At 39.5% G+C, this 10,605-nt stretch overlaps 1 long non-coding RNA gene across 2 annotated transcripts; it reads left to right on the top strand.

The window, feature by feature from the left end:
- Positions 1 to 303: 303 nt before the first annotated feature.
- On the top strand, positions 304 to 4,069 carry LOC145790046 (uncharacterized). 2 transcript variants are annotated; one of them, XR_014328677.1, is made up of 4 exons: positions 304 to 490; positions 576 to 1,526; positions 1,636 to 1,737; positions 3,842 to 4,069. It is a non-coding gene; the product is annotated as an uncharacterized LOC145790046 (long non-coding RNA). The 2 variants fall into 2 exon arrangements; XR_014328678.1 differs by having other exon boundaries at positions 304 to 812; positions 973 to 1,526.
- Positions 4,070 to 10,605: the final 6,536 nt, after the last annotated feature.

Genomic DNA, 10,605 nt, shown 5'->3' with positions numbered 1-10,605 from the left:
CTTCAACTCTTTGAAGTTTCGGATTTTTATATGCATTTCTACTAAATTGGTTTATAAAATAAATTATTTAAATATGAGTTTAGATGTAATTGCTAATATATTTATGTTTTCCTTGTTTATTTTCTTTGCAGATTAGTTTTTAACGACGTTTGGAGGTACACTTGCAAATCAAGATCAAGTGTTAAATTTTTTTTCTTTTCTTTCTGAACTGATATTTAGTTCTAGTTGTAAACCAAGATCTAGTGTTAATTTTTTGTGTGGACTCCACGTTAATTCATTTTGGGATTTGCTATGATAGTTCTTTTTTTTGTTATACTTAATGGATTATTACAGAAACCATTCTGTGATTGGCTTTCATGTTCCTATAGTAACAAATTTGGTTTCTTGTTTTGGATTGAAACTTTTTCCTTGCAAACAGATGCTTCAATTGGAATTCATTAAATGGGCCTGTTCCTTCAAACCTCAACAACCTTACAAGTGTCAGGGAGCTGTAAGTACACACACAGAAAATTTTCCAACTTCATGTAGAATTCAAGTTGTGTCATTAAGAAAGTGTTTTGGTTATGCCTTTTCAGGTACTTGTCGAACAATAATTTAAATGGACCCTTGCCTAATCTCACAGGGATGAACTTTCTCAACTCTCTGTAAGTTGTTGCAATTTCCTTCGATATTCAATTTTGTTAGCAATGCATGTGAAATCTATTTGCGTTTTCTGACCATAAGATGATGGTATGCAAGGACATGAGCAACAATAGTTTCAATTCATCAGCTGTTCCTCCATGGCATACAAGCCTAGAGGCTTTGACGACATTGTACCATCTTAATCCTCATCATCTGTTGATCTAGTTCTCACTAATAGTTTAGGGGATCTTGGAATAATTAAACATAAAAAATACTGCACCAAACAGGCTCATTACGCAATTTGAGAACTAGATCAACAGCTGATGAATTTTGTGTGTCAATTTCATGTAGGATATTAATCCACAATTTGCCACCATAGACATCTACATAAGGATGTTTTCCAATGTAAACCTGCATTTCCATTCCACTGAATGATTCCATGTTGATCACGACTCCTCTGTGAGCTTGTGACTGGCCCTGCATTTCCATTCCACTGTGAGTTTTCTTAATTTGTTTAATTATTTTCCCATAACTCACTGAATTCAGCCAAAATTCCTCACCTTCTTTGTGGTGTATTTTGATTTCTTTTTCCTGATCATATTTTGTGGTTTTTGAACCGAAGAGGAAAGAGAGAGAGGTGGGGAATTCCTACTAAGTTTTTCACCTTTTTCTACTCGAAATCTGCTAAAATTGTTTGATGTAGTTATTAAAATTTTTGTAAGCAAGAGGCTTGTTTAGTGGTTGAGTTCTTATTTATTCTTCTACCTAGTTTAAAATGTTAAATAAAATATTTTTCATATTAACTATTTGCTTATGAACTTCAGGTTGAACAATTGGAGCGAGAGGTTACTGAGCTTCGACATGCCCTTGCTGATAAGCAAGAACAAAAAAATGTCATGCTTCAGGTTTTGCATTGCTTTATGTTTGACAATTAAATATGTAAAAAATTGGTTCTTGTTCTCTCTTATGTGATAAAGATTTCTAACAATATATTGATTATGACTTATCTGATAGGTTTTGACGAGGGTAGAGCAAGAACAAAGGGTAACAGAAGATGCTCACAGATTTGCTGAGCAAGATGCAGCAGCTCAGAGATATGCTGCTCAAGTGCTTCAGGTTTTACTTTCTGATTTAAACTTATTTTTTTAGTACTGCTTTACTATAATGTTGGGTGGTTATTAGACTTTATACAACCCATGCAAATTAGAGATATCATGCAAATCACAACGTAAACAAAGCAAGTAAGCAAGCATAAGAATCTAGTTAGTCTTTTTCTTTTAAAAAAATAAAAAACCAAAATTATAGGATGCAAAATACAAGAAACTAGATTGTCATGTATCTTATCTTCCCATTGGCATCTGAGCATTGAACATTGTTTTTTTGTGTATGTGGAAGATAGATCATATTAATAGAAATCACTTAGTATACCTACTATGGTCTAGTCCTATTTCATATTAATAGAAATCACTTAGCATATACTCATTGCACATTGGTCTGTTGATGTCCTTCTGGACATTGTAGTTATTTAAGTTGATGTCAATTGGGTCCTTCTGGACATTTTGGTTGTTTAAGTTGATGTCAATACCTCCAAATGGACAATAGTGTTGGATTATTGAATGCATATACTTATTGCACATTGTTTTGTTGTCATGGGGAACATTAGATCACAACATATGTTAAATGTTAACTGTTGACTTGTAGACTCTGACCGAAGAACACCTAAGTTGATTTTTGTTTAATTCTTCAGAAAACATAGTTCAAGGTCAACAATAAAGTGTTAGATGGGACTCTTTCCTTTTGTTTTTCTTCCCATTCTTGTCCCATGGTCTGTCTCATATCATTCCTCTCCCTCCTCTCATATGACACCTACACAACTCCTCTTGCCGTGAGGGATTAATTTATTTACAATGATTTTTTTTCTCAATACTAATTTAAGTAGTCTATTGTTAATTGTTTGTAATTGCTTTTGTTCCTAACATAAAGTTTGGCTATAGTGATTGATCAATACACATCATTGGTTTAATGATTTCATTAATAACATCTTAATAATTCTCAGCTTAGCTGCCTTAAAAAATGACAATGTCTCTCCTCAGTCTCGTACTCAACTATATAGCATTTTCCCCTAAATTTTCTACCCCATTTTCATTTTCATTGTTTTTCTTTTCTTGGAGTTTTCATAATTCAGAACTTAAAAGGTGATTCGTTGCCTTTAGAACTTGAGTTTAGAACTTTCTATTTTTAGGTTGTTAGAGGGAGATGAGTTTTAAATTTTACTTCCCTGCGAGGAAGAGAAAGATGAGAGGGATGAAATGTGCTTGTCCACTAGGTGTTAGGGTTGGGTTTGGCCATGCATGGTGGTGTCCTGGTGGACTGTGTCTTGCTAAGTCACTCAACCTAGGTGTTTGGGGAAGTGGATACTGGGTTTTGTTTTAGAGGTGGTTGATAGCCATGGTGGCCCATGAGGCTATTGGTTGGTGGTGGCATGTGAAATATAGGAGGAAGTGAGAAGGGGAATGGCGAGTGGGTCTGCTGCTATAGAAAGGAGGAGGAGGGAGAGGGAATGAAGAAGAAAATAATAGAAAAAGGCAAATTGAAAAAGGGGCAAAAGTATCATTATATATATTTCTTAACACACGCTCAATTTAGTGTGTTAACGCATGATTAACTTAACCAGAATTTGCAACGTTTGCACTTTACTCCAAATTTCAAGAGGGTTATGTGTATATTTTTAAACATGAAGGAGGTAAAGTGTTTTTGGACAAAACCATATAAAATATAATTAACCCAAACTGTTTGGAGGTCTAATTGTGTTTTTATTTCAATATCTATTCATGTGTATTTGTTTTTGTTTTTATGTTTGCTTGCATGTGTGTTTTGACCTTTTACCTCGTTGAAGTTCAAAATAAAATAGGAACATATTTAGATTTAAATGAAAATGGTAACTCCTATAAAAACTATGGATTGATTAGTTTGTGAACACGTCATGTGATTCTCTTTGGTTCTTGTTGGCATTAGTGCTAGTGATACATGATATTCTTGCAATCTTTTGTCATCTTCTGTTATCTGTGTTGCTTATCATTAAGGATTACTTCAACTCTTTGAAGTTTTGGATTGTTATATGCATTTCTATTAAATTGGTTTATAAAATAAAATTATTTAAATATGATTTTAGATGTAGTTAATAATATATTAATGTCTTCCTTATTTATTTTCTTTGCAGATTGGTTTTTGATGATGTTTGGAAGCATATTTGCAAATCAAGATCAAGTGTTGAATTATTTATTTATTTCCTGAGCTGATACTTAGTTGTAGTTGCAAATCAAGATTGAGTGTTGATTTTTTTTGTGGACTCCACATTAGTTTATTTTGGGATTTGCTTTGATGATTTTTTTGTTTTACATAATGGATTATTATTAAAGTTGTTTGATGGATACATTTTGATTTATAATATAATGGTTTAGTGAATTTTTGTGTGGAGTGGTGTATAATAGCTAGTGGATTTCTTAGTACAATTAAAAGGCTATTGGGATCTGAGCAGGGATATTTGTGAAATAATAACTTAAATTGAATATAAAATATAGAACAACTTTAGTGACGAATTTTTTCGTCATTTGTACTTGTTATTATGACAAAGTGATTATTCGTCACTAATAAACTTTTTTTGTGACAAAATTTACTGCAGTTTATATATGAAAGTTTTTATTTATTTTGTTGTTTGGTGACTAAAAATTTTGTCACGTGTATATATATTTGTGACGAAATATATTTCGTTACCCATATATGACTTTTGAAGACAAAAAATTTCGTCACCTTTACATCTTATTGTGACAATTATTTCCTCATCAATGATCAACATGCGTGACAAATTTATTCGTCAACTAAAGTTATAAATATGGTACTGAACAACTATTTGGTGACGAAAATGAGAATTTTTGGTGACAAAATTTTGTTTTATTGGTGACAAAAAATTATGACTTTTGAAGATGAAAAATTTCGTCACCTTTACATCTTATTGTGACAAAATTATTTCCTCATCAATGATCAACATGTGTGACAAATTTATTCGTCAACTAAAGTTATAAATATGGCATTGAATAACTATTTGGTGACGAAAATGAGAATTTTTGGCGACAAAACGTTGTTTTATTGGTGACAAAAAATTTCGTCACTGAAGTAATTTCATTGGTGACGAAATTATTTTTCGTCACGTTGGTTTTTAGTGACAAACATTCAATGACGAAACCGGTGACGAAAATATTTCCTCACAAATATCTATAGTGACGAAATTAGCTCTTTGGAGACAAAAAAAATTCGTCATTCAAGACCCAACTTGTTGTAGTGCCCGAAGTAATGAAATAATCATCCCCAGCTCCCTTGTTGGAGTCAGGGAGGTCAGCGACAATTTTGTATTTAGTGGACCTCGGCTTGAGGTAGTAAATGTAGTCGGTGTCTTTTTTGAGGCCACACATAGTGTAGCAATACTGGATATCGGCTAATGTGATCCTAGAGTTCTCTTGTTTTGCTAAGGTTATGATACCATTGATGGTTCAATAGGAGTTAATGGAAAGTTGCATTGGGTTCAACTTATAATAATGAAGTATTTTACGAAAAAAGATATTGAGTGGGAGCCGAAGTCCACACTCAATGAAGGCTACCACAGGGAAGGGCATGGAATGATCAGTAGGCATGATGGAGTTATCATCCCCAGCCAACCTTAAATGGACGTCGGCTGGGATTTCAAACTCTTGTCTAAAGAATTCTAGTTTAGATAGGGTGTTTACTCTATGTTTCCACATGCCCATGATGTCGGCTTAAATGGAGATATCAGATTTTAGGAAGAAGTATTTTTGGAAGGTTTAAAGGACCTCGGCTAAAAACCTAAAAGTACACTTTGATAAATGTTTGTATGGATCTAAAGGCAGTTCGTTTCAGTTTTTTCCTAAATTATGGGTTCTACAGACAAATCCCAAAACCTAAGTCTATGGAATCGAAGACTGAAGGCACGAATCTGGAAAAGACACAAAAAATAGAAACAAGAACGAGTTTCAGAATCAAGAACAGAGATGGTTTATCAAGAGCATAAAGAATACACGAAGTATAGGGCCAAGAACAGTGGCAAAAATACAGGGAAGTGGTGAAACAATGCGTATGTTCAAGATATGGACAACGGCAAAATCACATACTCAAATATATGATTCACAGGTTGACTGTTTAAGCAAAGCAGTAATGGCAACAAATTCAAGAAAAAATTAAGAAACTGAAATAAGAAGGAATAAGTGTATTACCAGAGGAAGAACGAAGCCGGTGTTGAATATTTCCGAGGTCAGACGACGGCGGCGGCGGACGGGAGAATCAGCACGAACTTAGTCGAAGAAAACGAACGACGGTGGTTGCAGAGCTTTGGAAGCTTGAGCAATGGAGGATTTCGAAGGGTAAAGCAAGAAAGAGAGAGAAAAAGCTTCAGACGAGGAAGAGTAAAATGAAAAGACGGGGGAAAGAGAAAGTCTTGATTAAACTTGAAACGGCGGCAAAAAGGAAATCAATGACTCTAGAAGAACGTATACGTCAGACGGCACACGTAAGAGAGAGACGGTTTACAGGCGCGTCACAGGTACGAACCAGTAAGAAAGAAACGCGTGGCTAAAAACGGTTGAATTATGGTGTATGACAGCTCATACGCGTGAAAGGGTTCTTGAAGTTCTTGTTCTTCAACAAAGACATGTCGGCTAAAATAATGATCTCGGCTGAGATACTGTAAACCGACGTACTGGAAAAACGGAGTGATATAGGTTCCATCACCTCAGAATACTGAGGTAATAGAACCTAGGGGGCAGTTGTGGGGATATATTTTTGAGTACCAACACGTGGCAAGGTAACGCCAACGTGTCAGCCGAGGTGCCACGTGTCCTGGTCAATATGCCGAGGTCATCTCGATTAGGCCAAGGTTATTTCTGAAGATATCGGAATCCGAGATAAGCGGATAAAAGATAAGGGACACGAGTCTTAGAATAAAGAGGAGACTTAGCCAAGATAAGGATAAAGTTCTTAGGGAATTTATCTTTATCTCTTGAGGAGTCCAAAGTAAGTACTAAACAGGAATCCATAGAAGTCAGGCTTCTATTGGGATTAGGATTGAGGAAACTATAAAAGAGAGGCACCCCCATGGGTCTAAGGTACGCAATTTTATGTTTTTGATATTCTATCTAGTGAGTTAAGCACTATTGATTATCTTTGAGAGATATTGAGTACTGACTTGATCGTCGGAGTGCCCCCGGGTGAACGAACCACCGCCGGAATCTTCTCTTTCTGTTGTAGGTCATCCAGGTACCATCTATTCTGCCAGTGTTCTCCAGCTAGTTACTAAACAGGCAGTGTGATCAGAAAATCACTCACATAATTTGACGCCGTCTGTGGGAATGAAAGTAAAATAGATGGCCAGCAACGGACAGAAGGAAAAGATTGGGGACGACACTCCTACTGGGAGTGGGAGACCTATTGACCTTGATGGCGAAGGAGAAAGGTCGAACGCAGAAACTCATGAACAAACTCATGGAGTAAAAGACGTCGGCCAGACTGGCAACACGCCAAAGAAACCTGATCAAAACAAGTATTACAACGAGGACGACCTCCAAATTTGGAAGGATAGGTGCCTACGGAGGGACGAAGAGGTAAAAGAGATGGCAAACAAATTGGCAGACCTACAGTCGATCGTCAATTTCATGATGCAAAATAACGTCATGCAGCCACCGTACCCCCTACAGGACACGCCGATTCCAGCGGCCAATGCCCAGAAGGAAGGGTAGAAAACAATCCCCATAGCCCCTCAGCACAACAGAAGCGAAAGACACTCTTACCAACCTTCTAGGGAGGTCGGACGAAGAGAATCTAGAAGAGAAGAATCACGGAGGACGCATCGCACATGGGAGGCAGATCCCAAAGGACATCGGCATGTTCAGGGGCAGGCATTGTGCTTCGACACAACTCATGGAGAAGGGTCGAAAAGGGCTCATTACGAGGCCGAGAGTAGTATATCGAAAAGACTAAAGTCAAAGGATAGCCGAGCTCTTGGGCAGAGCAAAGAAGACTTAAGAGATTACCTCATGAGGAAGCAACAGAATGCCGAAGCCGAGGTAACCTCTCCAGATAAGCCGAGGACACCATTCTCGGTGGAATTAGACAGATTTGAGGCACCAAAGCGATTTAGTATGCCGAGGTTTCAAATATACGATGGTAAGTCAGACCCCAACTTCCACGTTGGACTATATTTGAATTCAATGGCATTGTATAGTGGGAACGAGCCGTTGCTCTACAAAGTGTTCCCCTCATCCTTCGAGGAGATTGCATCAGATTGGTTCCACAAACTACCAAAGGGAAGCGTGAAGACTTGGAAAGGCCTGGCCGAGATGTTTGTTGCCAGGTTTGTGACAAACAAGCTGCAGCCACTAAGGGTGGACGTATTGATGGCTCTAAAGATCAGCAAGGATGAAGGCCTTAAGGCCTATGCAAAAAGATACTATGAGGTTTTCAATCGAATACCCGAATGTAATCAAAAGGTGGCAGTCGTATCTTTCAAGAACGGCTTGAAAGACAACTGTCACTACGAAAGTCTTTGGCAAAGACATTGCCAAAAAGTATGGAGGAGCTCATGGCAAGAATCGAGAAGTACGCCAGAGCCAAAGAAGACACGTCGGGAACCAGGGAGATAAAACAAGAGAAAGGAAATGGCTCGCCGAAGCGAGGCCGAGGTAACAATGGAACATGCAGGCAAGAGGCAGAATTGAGAGCCACACAAGCAGTAACAACTGTGTTCCGAATCCCAATTCCCAAAGTCCTGGATCAAATTCGGAACCAACCCTATTTCAGAATGCCAGAGAGGACTCCAGGAGAGTTCATGGGAAGAAACATTGGCAGACATTGTGCCTACCACAATGAAGATGGGCATACAACTCAGGGTTGTAGAGCCCTGAAAACATATTTGGAAGACCTGGTGAGACAAGGACATCTGAGAGACCTTGTCGATGAGACCAAGACAAGGGAAGAACGGGCAAGGTTGCTTCAAGCACCAGCAGCTCCACCTCCTCCAGCACAGCAGCCGCAGGCAGGAGGACCTCGGGTAATCAACGTAATCCACTCGAAGGTCAACGAAAACGAAATCCGAGGAGAGACCCAAAAAGTGAAGCACCTGCAACATGTCTACCAAGTCGGGGAGAAAAGACATCGGGCAGAAGAGTGCTAGGGACCAATGATAACTTTTACTGAAACCGACCTAGAGATGGTCCAACATCCGCATAATGATGCCTTAGTAGTATCCCTCCAGGTTGGAGAGTGCCAAGTGAAACGCATCCTGATTGATCAAGGCAGCTCTTCCGACATCATGTACGTCCGATGTTACAAGGAGCTTGGCCTTCACCCAGATGATATGGAATAATCCAATGGCCCAATGGTTGGGTTCAATGGAACGCCGACATGGCCACTGGGAACAGTAAGCTTGGAGGTGCAGGCTGGCACCAGGAAGATCAAGACAGAATTCACCATCATCGACACACCCTCCCCTTACAACATCATCTTGGGAAGGCCATGGTTGCATGCAATGGGGGCAGTTCCCTCAACATTGCATCAACTATTACGATTCCCAACAGAGCATGAGATAGAGGAAGTCAGAGGCGATCAGCTGCAGGCGAAGAATTGCTCCATGGCAGCAATGAAATCTACCTGCAGCGTACGAGAGCCAGAGAAGGCAGAAATTGAAGATGAGGACGTGGAAGTCTTAGAAGATGTCGGCAAGGAGCTAGCCGAGAAGAGCGAAGAGGCACTAAAGAAAATCCTCGTCCAGGATAGGGATGAAGAATGCTTCTTTCTTCTCGGCTCGGGCTTAGCCAAAGAAGACGAAAAAGAGTTGGAAACTTTTTTGAGAGCAAATATTGAGGTGTTCGCTTGGACAACTTACGAAATGCCTGGCATTGACCCCGAGGTCACTTGCCACAAGCTGAATGTTGACAGGTCGGCCAAACCTGTAATTCAACGAGCCAGAAGACCGACGTTGATGCACATCGAAGCAATAGAGGAAGAAGTAGACAGACTTCTGGAGGCCAGGGCCATTAGAGAAGTACACTACCCAACATGGCTATCCAATACAGTGGTGGTAAAGAAGAAGAACGGTAAATGGAGGGTCTGCGTGGACTTCACTAGCCTCAACAAAGCCTGTCCCAAAGACAGCTTTCCTCTACCCAAGATTGACCAGCTAGTAGATGCCACTTCAGGGCATGGAAGAATGAGCTTCCTAGATGCCTACAGGGGGTACCACCAGATAGCCATGTACCCCCCAGACGAAAAGAAGACCGCGTTCATCACTCCAAAAGGCCTGTACTGTTACAGAGTAATGCCTTTCGAGTTGAAAAATGCAGGAGCAACTTACCAAAGACTGGTAACCAAAATGTTCAAACACCTGATTGGCCGAACAGTAGAAGTCTACATCGACGACATGGTCGTTAAGACCAAGGAACCTGAGGGTCATCTTGCCGATCTAAAAACAGTCTTGAAATACTTAAAACATATCGGCTCCGACTCAATGCATCAAAGTGTGCATTTGGAGTTGGATCTGGTAAGTTTTTAGGATACCTGGTGACTAGAAGGGGCATCGAGGCCAGCCCAGATCAAATCAAGGCCATTCTAGAGTTGAAAAGCCCGACATCGGCAAAACAGGTGCAGATGCTAACTGGAAGGGCCGCAGCCCTAAACAGATTCATCAGCAGAAGCTCAGATAAGTATAGACCTTTTTTCAACTTGGTGAAGAAAGCCACAGACTTCTTGTGGACAGAAGAATGCGAAGCCGCTTTGGCCGACCTGAAGAAGTACTTGACCACAGCTCCAGTTCTTTCAAATCCAGAACCTAGGGGGCAGTTGTGGGGATATATTTTTGAGTACCAACACGTGGCAAGGTGACGCCGACGTGTCAGTCGAGGTGCCACGTGTCCTGGTCGATAT

The sequence above is a fragment of the Camellia sinensis genome, chromosome 5 (genome assembly GCF_055761805.1).
Source record: "Camellia sinensis isolate YWXY chromosome 5, ASM5576180v1, whole genome shotgun sequence".
Classification (NCBI taxonomy): Eukaryota; Viridiplantae; Streptophyta; class Magnoliopsida; order Ericales; family Theaceae; genus Camellia; species Camellia sinensis.
This window is presented reverse-complemented; position numbering and strand designations above follow the sequence as displayed.